The following is an 11,813-nucleotide window of genomic DNA, read 5'->3' as shown; positions in this document are numbered from 1 at the left end:
TTTAAAGGTTAGTAGCATTTGGTTTCTCTAGCTTAAAAGCCCTAGAGGGATGAGGTGTTACACGAGCAAACAACGAAAGCTTAAGGAAAATGTTGATTTGATGATCTTGCTTTAGCGCACGGTCTTGACGACCATAGCCCCCTCAATACGAGCACGACTTTACCCAACTCAAGTTCCCTCTCAGTCTTGCCTTGAAGTGACTTGTAGCTAAGGGTATAAATTTAAACCGAAAAACCGCACCGGACCCGTTGGTCCGGTTTTGAACCAGTCCAGTCTGGAATCGGTTCTTATATTATGAAAACCGGCCGGAACCTATCCGGTTTTGGTTCCGTAGTTTCCGGAACCGGACTGGTTGGAAAATATATATATATAAATTAATTTTGTATATTATACAAAATATTTATATATATAAGTTTTATATATAATATATAATTATATATTAAATTTTTATATATAATATATATATTATATATGAAATAATTTCATATTATAATTTATAAATTATAACATAAAATGTTAATCTTAAATATGAATATTTGTAATTTGTTTGATCATATGTTATTAATATAATTATATATAAGATAATGTTATTATAATTTATAAAATAAAAGTTTAATCTTAAAGATGAAAATTTAATTGATCATATGCTTTAAACATAATATAAATATTAAATTATTAATAATATTTTATCATAAGAAGTAACATTTTATTATATGTTTTTTACATTTTAAAAAAATCAGAAAACCAGATCGGACCGGATCGAAAACCGGTAAAACCGGATGTACCGGTTTAGGAGGGTAACCGGGGCGTAATCGGTTTTGAAAAATGAAAAATCAGTACATACCGGTTCGGTCCTAAATTTTGTCCAAAACCGGATCGGACCGGACCGGACCGGTTATACCCCTACTTGTAGCCTTGCCAGATCTTCTCTCAAGTCTTCCTCGGGATTATCGTGGCCCTTCAGTAACTAATATTCCCCCCTCAAATTTGTCTCAGGGCAAATTGAAGCTGCCCCCAATCTCCCTCGAGTTTGACTTCTGAAGACCGTAAACTTCATTGGTTGAGTTCCCATTCGACTTTAGCTTAATGTGACTTGCAACCTCACCCGATCCTACCCCAAATTTGCCTTGGGAGGAACACGACCCACTACAACCCAAGTCTACTCAAAGTTTTTCTTAGGGAGACTTGTGACCTCCCTCGACTCTACCTCATGATGATCATGGCTCTCAACAGACTAAGTGTGCACTCAAGTTTTCCAAAGGGAAACTTGCAACCTCGATAGATCCTCCCTTGAGTCTAATTCGGTTATGATTGCAGCCTTAAACAACCCAAATGCTTGGAGTTTACGACCTCCCCCAATTAGCCCTCTAATCTGCCTCGAGACCATAATGGTTCTCACAACCCATCGTTTTTTTTAGTTTGCCTTGGGATAGCATGCAGCCTTTATGAGTCAAGTCAGCGTCAGGACAATCGCAACACTTCACAATCGAATTCCTCCCCCACCTCCTAAGAGTTATCCTTGGGGCAACTCCCGGGCTCGTTTAGCCTTCCCTAGAGTCTTCTGCCTTGAGAAAAAATAGCAACCTTCCACAACCCAAGCCTTGTGTCCTTTAAGTTTGACTCGAGGTGACTTGCGACTATACCTGGGCCTCCCTCAAGACACCGTAGACCTGATCACCTGAGTTCCTACTTGACTTTGGACTTGTGGTCTTGACCTATCATTCTTAGAGTCAGCCTCATGACGACTACGACCTTCTACAACCCAACTCACTCCTTGAGAAAATCACAACCCAGCACAACCCAAGTCCACTCTGAGTTTCTCTTAGGGAGACTTGCAGCCTCGTACAATCCTCCCTCAAGTCTGTCTTGTGACGATTGTGGCACTCCATAGCCAAAGTCCCCATTCGAATTTTCTATAGCGCAACTTGAGTTCTTTAGTCTACCTAGAGAGGATTGGGCACTAGTGGAAATCTAACCTCAAGGTTTCCTCGGGGAAACTTCCAACCGTGGCATGTCCATCTGCCTTGGAATAGTTGTAGACCTTATATAGCCCTACTTGCCACTCTACTTTGCCTTAGAGTGATTTGTAGCCTAACTAGTCCTCGAGTCTGCATTGGAACAATTGCAGCCCACCTTAGCCCAAGTACACTCCGAGTTTGCCTTTGGGTGACTTGCAACCATGCCCACTCTTTTGTTTAGTTTGCATTGAGACGAGCGTAACCTTTCACAACCTAAGTTTCTACTCAAGTTTTCCTTTGGGCGAGTTACAACCATATCTGATCCTCCCTTGAGTCTTCTAAAGGATAATTGTAGCCTTACACAATCTAAATCTATGACTTGTGGCCTTGCTCACTCCTCCCTATAGCCTACCTAGCAAAGATTGTGGCCATCCACAAACGATGTCCCTTTGCGTTTGCCTCTGGGTGACTGTAGCTTCACTCGGTCCTCCCTCAAATATATTGTGAGAAGATAATGGCCTGAATGCAACTTCTAGCCTAGCCCAATCATCCATCAAGTCGATCTCACGTTTCCAGTAGCCCTCCACAACCCAAGTCGCCTTTTGAGTTTTGCTCGACGCTACTTGCAGCCTGGTCTAGTTGGTAATTGCAGCCCACAATAGCTTAATTCCCCTCCAAGTTTTCCTCAGGGTGAGTTTTAGGGCTCGCTTGGACTCTTAGAATATCTCAGAATATCTGTGAATAGTAATGAATTTGTTTGAGTTAAGATATTTTATTGGATTTTGCTAAAAAAAAAAAAAAAGAGAAAAAGTTGAATAAAAGTATTATAATAAAAAATTATTTGAATATAATTTTTAATATAATTTTTATTTTGAAATTTGAGAAAGTTTGGGAAAGTTGTAATGATTAAGTAATGATTAGATGAAAAAGTTAAAGATTTGAAATTAAAAAGTGTTTTGTGTTTTAGTGATGTTTGGGAATGAAATATCTAAAAATATTTGAAAATACCTCGAAATACTTGATTACCCAAACTAGCCCTAGCCTCTCCCAGTTTTCCCTTTGAGTCTATCTCAAGACAATGACCATGACCCTCCCAAATCCCATTTGAAGTTTGCAGCCTTGCAGCCTAGCATAGTCCTCCCTCATCCGCCTTGGGATGTCAACGGCTCTAGCAAAAACTCCCTTTTGCCACAAGGCAACTTGTAGCCATGCCTACTCCTTCTTAAGTCTACCTAAGGATGATCTCACTCTCAACTGATCCTATCTTGAGTCTATCTCGAGACAATTGCAACCTCACTGCCTAGTTCCCAATCGAATTTTCCCACCATATGTTTGGCCATCATAAGGAGTTAAAAACCAGCATGCATGTGCCTTTTAAAGTTATAGCATGAGTTTGGCCTCGAATAATCCATGCATGTATAAAAGGAGGAGGAAAAGGAGGAGAGAGGAAGAGGAAGAAAAAACAAAAGAAAATGACTCGGAAAAAGGGAAAGAGGAAGGAGAAGAAGAGACAAGGAAGAGAGTGAAAAAGGCAAAGAGAGGAAGATGTAAAGAAGTGAGTCGTTGAGAGAATGTGAGAAAAATCAGTTCTTCTAGGTACAATCGGGGCGAGCAACCGCTAGGGAGTCTACTAACATGTGGTATATTGAAAACAACAGTTGAAATCTGAAGAAAGACTTTCAGACCAAAAGAAAGCTCATTCTATGTCGGGATCTTGCATCTTCGTCTTCATGTGGCCTGGCGTCTTCGTCTTCATCTCCCATATAAGCTAGTAGTAGTGTATGGGATGAAAGTTGTTGTTTGAAGAAGAGCATTTATTAATTTCATGGCCAATGTTATTTCTCTCTGTTATGCACCATGCATTATTGAAATGGCTCTTCTCTGTTGTGTGGCAGAGGTTAAGAGCTTCTTCCAAAGTCGCCAACTTGGGGCTAAAGGATAAGCTACAATATTGGTCATTTAACAGCTCCTTATTTTGTAGTCCTTGACTATAAGCAACGGATGTATCACAAATGGTGGTATCGTCATTGTTTAATCCCACTTTGGTTTGCATCATTTGTTGCCAATGGTACTATTTGTTTGAGGCAGCCACGTAAGCCATTTCTCCATTCATGAACCCCTCCAGACACCATCACAGGTCAACTAACAAAACACATTTATTTACAAAAGACAAAATTGAACAACCCATGTCACGTAATTCATTGATGATATTGGATAAGAACGATAATAATAAAAAAAGAATAATATAATGAATATAGGAATAAACAAAGAATGGTTAAGTCCCAATTAGATTATAGGAAAAAAAAGAGAGCATTTATGAAACCCTAACATACCTACCAGGGTTGTTCACATGATGTAGTAGTGCTCATCGTTCTGGGAGAAGATGGATACTTGTGATCATCTGTCCTATTCAGAAAATGAGGCTTTTCATAAAGCTTGGAAGCGTCCTTGTTCTTGTCGTTGTCTTTATTCAACTGAGCTTGTAATTCAACAGGCTGTCTTGAATGCATATGGCTTTTGTGACTGTGTCATTCGCAGTACTTTTGATCAGGAGTTACGTCTCTGGAGCACCACCATTTCTTCCCATCGGTTCTCCCGTACCTCCATGGCTTTGGATCCTAGTTAGAAGATGATGAGAAGACGAAGTGAGGGTTAGAAGATGCGAAGACGGAGTTGCGAAGATGAAGTGGGTCTGTGGGAAGATGAAGGGAGGGAGGGCAACGAAATGGAACGACTCATTTTGATTCAAATGAAACGTAGCATTTCATTTTCCACGTTGGTAGAGACTCCCCAGAGATTATGCTGGGTGACTGTATTCAACATTTTTCATAATGAAAAATAATATCAACAATAAATTATTTCCTAGAAAGATCACTGTTGGCATTGGTTTTGATTCCTAGTTGATCGACACTGAGACTTTTTTACGTCAAAGGCATTTGATATTGGTCTATCTAGAGGCATTTTTTAGGATTCTTTTATATTTAGAATTATAAAGCCCTTTTTTGTTTTAATTTTTTTTTTTTTTGGGACTTCGTAAGTCTGTACTAGGGCGAGGCTCTAGGCAGCAGCTCCTAGGCCTTGCGCCACTCATGTTGATAGTATGTAATGAAAAGAAAATCGCTTATGACAGAGATTTCACAAATTGGCGTGGGATAGTGCCATATCATCAAGTGGAGCATATTTTTTTATCATTTTCCCCCGACAACTCCCTTCCCCACGCCCTGTGTCCCATGCATTCCCAAATCCAGTCCCGTCTCTAGCTAGTACCCGTCCCCAACATCGTCACCGCCGATTCCCATCTCTCACCGGCAGATACACATCTCTCTCACCACAATCAATTGCGGCCCTCTATTTGTGTTCATGTACTCTCTCTCTCTCTCTCTCTCTCTCTCTCTCTCTCTCTTTTTGTCTCCTTTTGGAAAAAGTCTTAGTGTTAGGTGCCATGGCAGAGATTGGGGGTTATTCGCACCTCCTATTTGTATAAAACCAGTGTCCAAGATATTGCCTTTTTAGAGGTCACGTCATATTTGTATAAAACTGGATTTAGGGGCCATATCCAAGACATACTTGGTAATATTCCAAATTGTTCAAATCAAGCGCACTAATTATATGTGTTTGTGTGTGTATGTGGTGACACGAATACAGAAGCCAGAGTAACACGTTGAGAGTGGATGTTGCATCACTAAACTTGAATATGTGGAAGGAGCTCCTGCAGTTTAGAATCTCCTTGACATGTAGAGTTAGGGCATAACAACAATACTCGAATTTATAGAGAGAGAGAGAGAGAGAGAGAGAGATGGTAATGTTGAAGAGGGTTGGTGGCGGGGTCAGAGTCAATGTCGTCGATGGGAACTAGCGGCAAAGTTGGCACAGGCTGCACAGCTGGGGACTGGGGGTTCTAAGAAGCTCAGTATGGGGGTTTGGGAAAGGGACGGGGCATTGGGGGCTTCCAGGGATTTGGAGAAAATCTTTTTCCCTCTGATGACGTTGTAACCGTTAAAGATTTCATTTAGTGCTGTTTACACTTTCGTCTACTTCTGTTGTTAAGATAATTAAAAAAAAAAAAAAACAAAAAAAAACAAAAAAAAAAGGGAAGAAGATTATGTGACATACTTCTGACAATAAGAACTCGAAAGGTATAAAATGCTACTTTCCAGTAATTTATTATGCAATGTACCAGTTTTAACAATTTAAGGTTAAAGAAAAAAAAAAAAAAAAAAAAGAAGCAAAATTCCTGATAATTTGAAAGTACTAAACTATAAAATGTATTTATCCACAATAAAATCATTTATCGATTACTTTTAAAGAGCTCGTTGTAAGATGTATCAGAGTCAAGTTCAAGTGCGTAATAGGTAGTCAAAATTAGTGTTAATTTTATAAATAAATTTTTTATATTATTTTAAGGCATATCTACAAATTTTACAAACAGCTAGATTACAAATTTTAGTAACTATGTTTATATTAATGAGGATTAAAGCATGTACCATATTAGGAATGCGACTATCTCTTATCTTTTCAAATATTAAGATATTTTAATTATAACATGAAAAAAATAGTATAAAAATAGAAAACGCAAAATTATACAAATCTACTTAAACTGATACAAGTTCATTGAGTTTTATAAGAATATTATTTATTGACTAATAATATATTTGCATTCATAAATGGCCTATTTACTAGTCGAATTGAGTCGAAATCGAATTTGATTCACTCGAGCGTTACCAATTCTTTCCTAAATCAATCGTACTCCTTTCATAGGCAGTACTGCTATCAATGTACGCTGACACTGTTGTCTCTGTTTTGGGATAAAAGTAAGGGTAAAAAAAAAATGGAAAAACTGGTTGAGACGGATAGATCTAGTTCGATTTGTAAGTGGTCTAGTACTATTTAGTACAGTACCGGTTCTTAAGAAATGAAATCGGTCTTAAACCAGTATGGTACCGGTTTAAAATGAACCGGACTGGTATATATATATATAATTTTTTATATTATATTATATATATTATATACTAAATTTTTAATTAATATAACATAAAATTCTAATATTATTATTCAAGTCTTTTAGGGCAAGTTTAGGCGCTCAGTCAAGTTGAGATTTCTCATCCCAATTCTTTAACTGAGATGACACACACTTCTCAAAGAATCACTTCAAAATTTCTCAAAAATCTCCCCCATTTTCAAAACATCTCAACACTGTTCATAGACATGACCTAAACTCTGAAAATGCAGCGTCTGTCCCCTCCCACATTACTCTCGCCAGCGTGAGTCTACAGTGCCATTACCCTTCCTTCACAGAACACTTGCGTCATCCCCCAAACAAACCCATCCTCCTCCGTTGGTAGAGCCTTCTTCCTCTACTGTGAACCCGTTCGAAATCTCAAAAATCCCCAAACCCAAAATCATCCTCCATTCTCGACATCCACTTGGAACGACATAGGTCGTTAAACAAAGAACCATTTTTTTCGATCAGAGCTTTTCCAATCCTTCGGTGTCCAGTTGTAACACCCGGGCCAAGCAAGAAATTCACGTTTGATTTTTTTTTATTATTATGGATAAAAAACCCACTTGGATTTTAACGAGTAGTTTCGAAAATAGGTTACGGGCCCCAAAAATTTATTTCGGCGATGTACGAGTTTTTATTGAGATTGTTAATTAGGTTAAATTCAGCTAACATTTTATGGACCAAGTATGATTTATTTTATTTGGTTTCCGGCCCGACAAGTTATGTAATGAGTTAGGCTAATTGAAAAATGAGTCGAGACCAGTAGTATTTAGAATATTTTCGACCGATGGAGATTACGAATAAGCTACGAAGATGCTTTGGACTACTTGTCAAAACCAAAGTTTTGTTAAGCCCCATGCCACGCACGCTTCCTTTCTATTTTTTTCTTAAGGTTTCAACTATCTTTTTAGGCATCATCTCATACACGTAGAACCTCCCTTAACTAGGTTCACTCTTGACGTCAAACTTCAGTTTTCTCAGCATGCACGTTCCTATCCCTATGACATTCACGGCAACTACTTGCATAGAAGATATACTTTCACGACATTTTTTCTACCATTTGTTTCTCTAGGGCTTTTTTTTTTATCAGTTTCTTCTATATTTATGTGTTTCACACTTCACGCACACGGCACAACCCTTCAAACACATAGAGACCAACTTCAACCTAAGCTAGAGTGCCACTGCCTGAGTTGCAGTGAAGCAACACCTCCTCCACATTGCTGCCGTTAGCCTACTACACTTCCACAAACCACCTCAAAGTGCCGAGATCCTCCACAACGATGCCTTTCACCACCGCACCCGAGAACCACACAACCCGCAAGCCTCCATGTTCAACCATTGTGGGAGAATAGCAGCAGCAATCGTTTGCCATCAGGAACATCATTTCCGCATGAAGCCCAACAGCGCAACACCCCCCAACTCGGCCACAGGCCACCCAGTCACACCACCTAGTCACTGTGGTGCATCCCTCCCTTTAGCCACCAAGGTTGCAGCACATGACAACCGTAAAACCATACCACTTCTACACCAAAGAAGCCCCTGTTTTCGACTCCCAAAAAACAGAGCAACCCACTACCACGCCGACAACCCCGTCTCCTCCTCACCTCCACTGCACGGGCCCTTGTTTGTGCTCCTCAGATTTTTTTTTCAAATGCTGCCAGCGACAGAAGCCGCCACCCATCGTCCTGACTGCTCACCGTAAGCTGTAAGCCGTTGTCTTTTTTTTTTTCTCTCACATTATCTCTCTCTCTCTCTCTCATCATTTTCTCTCTCACTCAGTGCCCTGTTGCTACACCCACCACCGCCGACCTCAGCCAGCTCCCTGCGCTGTTGCACGTTCCCTCCCCTCACAGTGAGCCTCTGCCGCGTAAACCTTACTTCACGTACTATGAGCATGTTTTCTATTTCTAATAACAAAGCTTACCGTATAGTTGGTCAAGCACTTATTAATTGAGATGAAATTACATTTTTATCCTTTGAGTACAAGTTGTAGTAGTGTATTTTAAACTTTTAAATATGTATTAGTGGACTCTATTTTAATTATGTTTACATAAATCTTTTAAGCAATTTAAATTGTTATTAAGCAAAGATTTTTTTTCAAGAGTAAATGAGAATGATGTAATTTTATTTTTAAACATTTTAGATATGATCTAGTTTATTAAATAAAAGTTGTTGTTTAATTTAAAATATTTTGGTGTATGATCTAGTATTAAATTTTGTAGTTTGATTACACTAGTCAATAAGTTAGGTTTTAATGTTTTAGTCAGAGTTATTAAGTGAACATTGATTAATTTAGAAAGTGATGATATTTTAGAGTTAAGAGAAATTTTAGGTTTTTTTGAGGTATTAAAATAGTCATTTCAGGTATAATTACGAAGTAACTATTCAATTGAAGATTTATTCAAGTTGCATGAACTTTCTATAGGTGACGATTGATTTTTGTTCAATGCTGCTGTGGAGAAATTCTGATAAGCTAAGAAGTTCAGGTAAGCGAGGTTCCTATGCTAGACTTTGCATAAAATAAAAATGAACTGAGGCTGATTTACGAAAATGTGCATCATATGTTTTGAAAAGAAATGTGAAAATAACCTCAATTATTTATTCTTCATTACACATTGAACTCTGATGAAAGAGAAAACACTTTTGTCATGACTGGTGTAGACATGAGCTTATTTTTGATATTCTAGTTCTGACCTATGTAAAAAGAGTGAATATGAAAATTTGTGCATAATTATGTAAATATGCTTTGGATCTGCTTTGATTACGAAGATGATATAATTTTGTTCAGTACTCTGTTTGGATAAGATGTGATTTCTGAAAACCTTTGGTATGACTCTTTGATTTTGAATTTATTCTGTTTTAGCTCTGTTCAGTTACGGCTCTGCCACTAGTTATAATAGTGGATATGGCCCAGCCACGGGTAATAATAGTGGATACGGCCCAACCACGGGTTACAATAGTGGATACGGCTCAACCACATGTAATAATAGTGGATACGGCCCAACCACAGGTTATAATAGTGGATATGACCCTGCCACGAGTTATAGTAGTTGTCTCTGTTTAGAGTGCTCACCTTGGTGACAGAGTGATTTATGTTCTGCTTGGCTATCCGCAGATGCACAACCCTACCACGGGGGTTATACATGGCTTCTGTTCTGATATGATGTTCTGATGATGATGATGATTATTTATGCTATGCCAAAGGGTATTTTTGAATGAAATTATTTCTGAATCTTTGCTCTGATATTTTGATAACATGTTCTGCTTCTGCCCTCTAAAAAGGAAAATGTTTTATTCTGCATTCTGATTTCTGTAAATGCTTATGTTTACATATTGGTATATGCTCTCTGCTTACTGAGTTGTTGATAACTCACCCCTTATCTCCATATACTTTTCAGATAATTTTGATGGTTCAGCTGGAGAACAAGAGTAAGAAGATTTAGTAAGGTGTTATGATCATAGTGGAATAAGTGACTGAGGGTACAAGTGCATATTTGGGAGTCATAGTTAGTAAATTGATTTATTTTCGGTATTTTGATTGATGAATTATGGATATTTTCGAGTCTTTAGAGAGTTTTTAATTTATGTTATTGAAAACTTCTTTATTGTCCCTATGACGGAACATAGATTTTTGGGTTGAGTAAATAAATTAATATTTTGTAGAGTTTTCTGGATTTTATAGTTGTGTTATTTAAGTTGATATTAGGTATTAAGAGCTAACTCCCCGGACCTCTGGTGTCCAGTGGCCTGACCCACGTAGATCTTATGTTTCTCACAATCCGGCGAGAGTATTCACCACTAAGCTCACGGCATCATTTGAGGTAACCAACTTCACAGCCCCTACTTTCCCTCTGCCCCATGCTGCCGTGCAAATCTCTAAACATTTTCATGTCAATCAAGCAGGCTATTGTTGACCTTGAGCAAGCCGAATCTCGAACCTCTAACAAAGGCTGTTCTGTGCAGTGAATTTACATTGAGCTGACCTCTGTTGCTCAAAAACAGACCTCGCGTGGGCAGCATTAGTTGCATGGGATTACATTTCTCGTGAAAACCTCTCAGTTTTCTCTTATAGAATGGAGGACAATGGTGTATAAAAGAGTAGTGGTTGATAGAGAGGAAGACACCCGTATGAAGTGAATCAACCCTCGGACCGTTATCCAAATCTGCCCATCGTTGCCTTCATAACTGGACCACCACGAGTCCAAAGACTTGGTCATACCAAGTGAGTATCAGCAAGCCCCCTATTTTGTTTAATGTTTGAAGGGCCAGTTCTTGATTGCCAAATCTTTCTTGTAGCATTACTACTTGAGGTGTTCTTCGAGTTCATCTTCTCAGCAGGTATCTTGTCTTCTACTGTATACACAATAACTTATAGCATAAATTTTGGCTAAGAGATTTTTAACATCGCTAAATACATTTAGTGCGTTTTATTTTACGAAATCAATTTCAGGGTTCAACTTTAAAACAAAAAAATAAAAAATAAAAGTAAATCTAAATGAAATTATCATGTTCAACGTTTTTACATTATTTCATGCATAAGCTAGACTGTTTACATTATTTCCATGCATGAGCTCGACTATTCACTGTGTTTAGAGTTAAGGAATATACCCATAGTTCGCACAACATCTTCCCATGCATGAGCTAGATTGTTTACATTATTTCCATGTAAAATGTGTTTCGGGTGTCAGTTCATTCTACCTTAAAGGAAACCTGCCCATAAAGGAAAACTGCATGTTGAATGTGGTCCAAGCCATTTCAGAGTTTTATATTTGGTTTCAATAATCATCGTTCTCGTTTGAGCATATATTAAAAGCTTATGGAGAATGATACCATCGGGATTTATGGAGTGATGG

This window comes from Juglans microcarpa x Juglans regia, chromosome 6D, assembly GCF_004785595.1.
Source record: "Juglans microcarpa x Juglans regia isolate MS1-56 chromosome 6D, Jm3101_v1.0, whole genome shotgun sequence".
Lineage (NCBI taxonomy): Eukaryota > Viridiplantae > Streptophyta > Magnoliopsida > Fagales > Juglandaceae > Juglans > Juglans microcarpa x Juglans regia.
Note: the sequence above shows the minus strand (reverse complement) of the source record.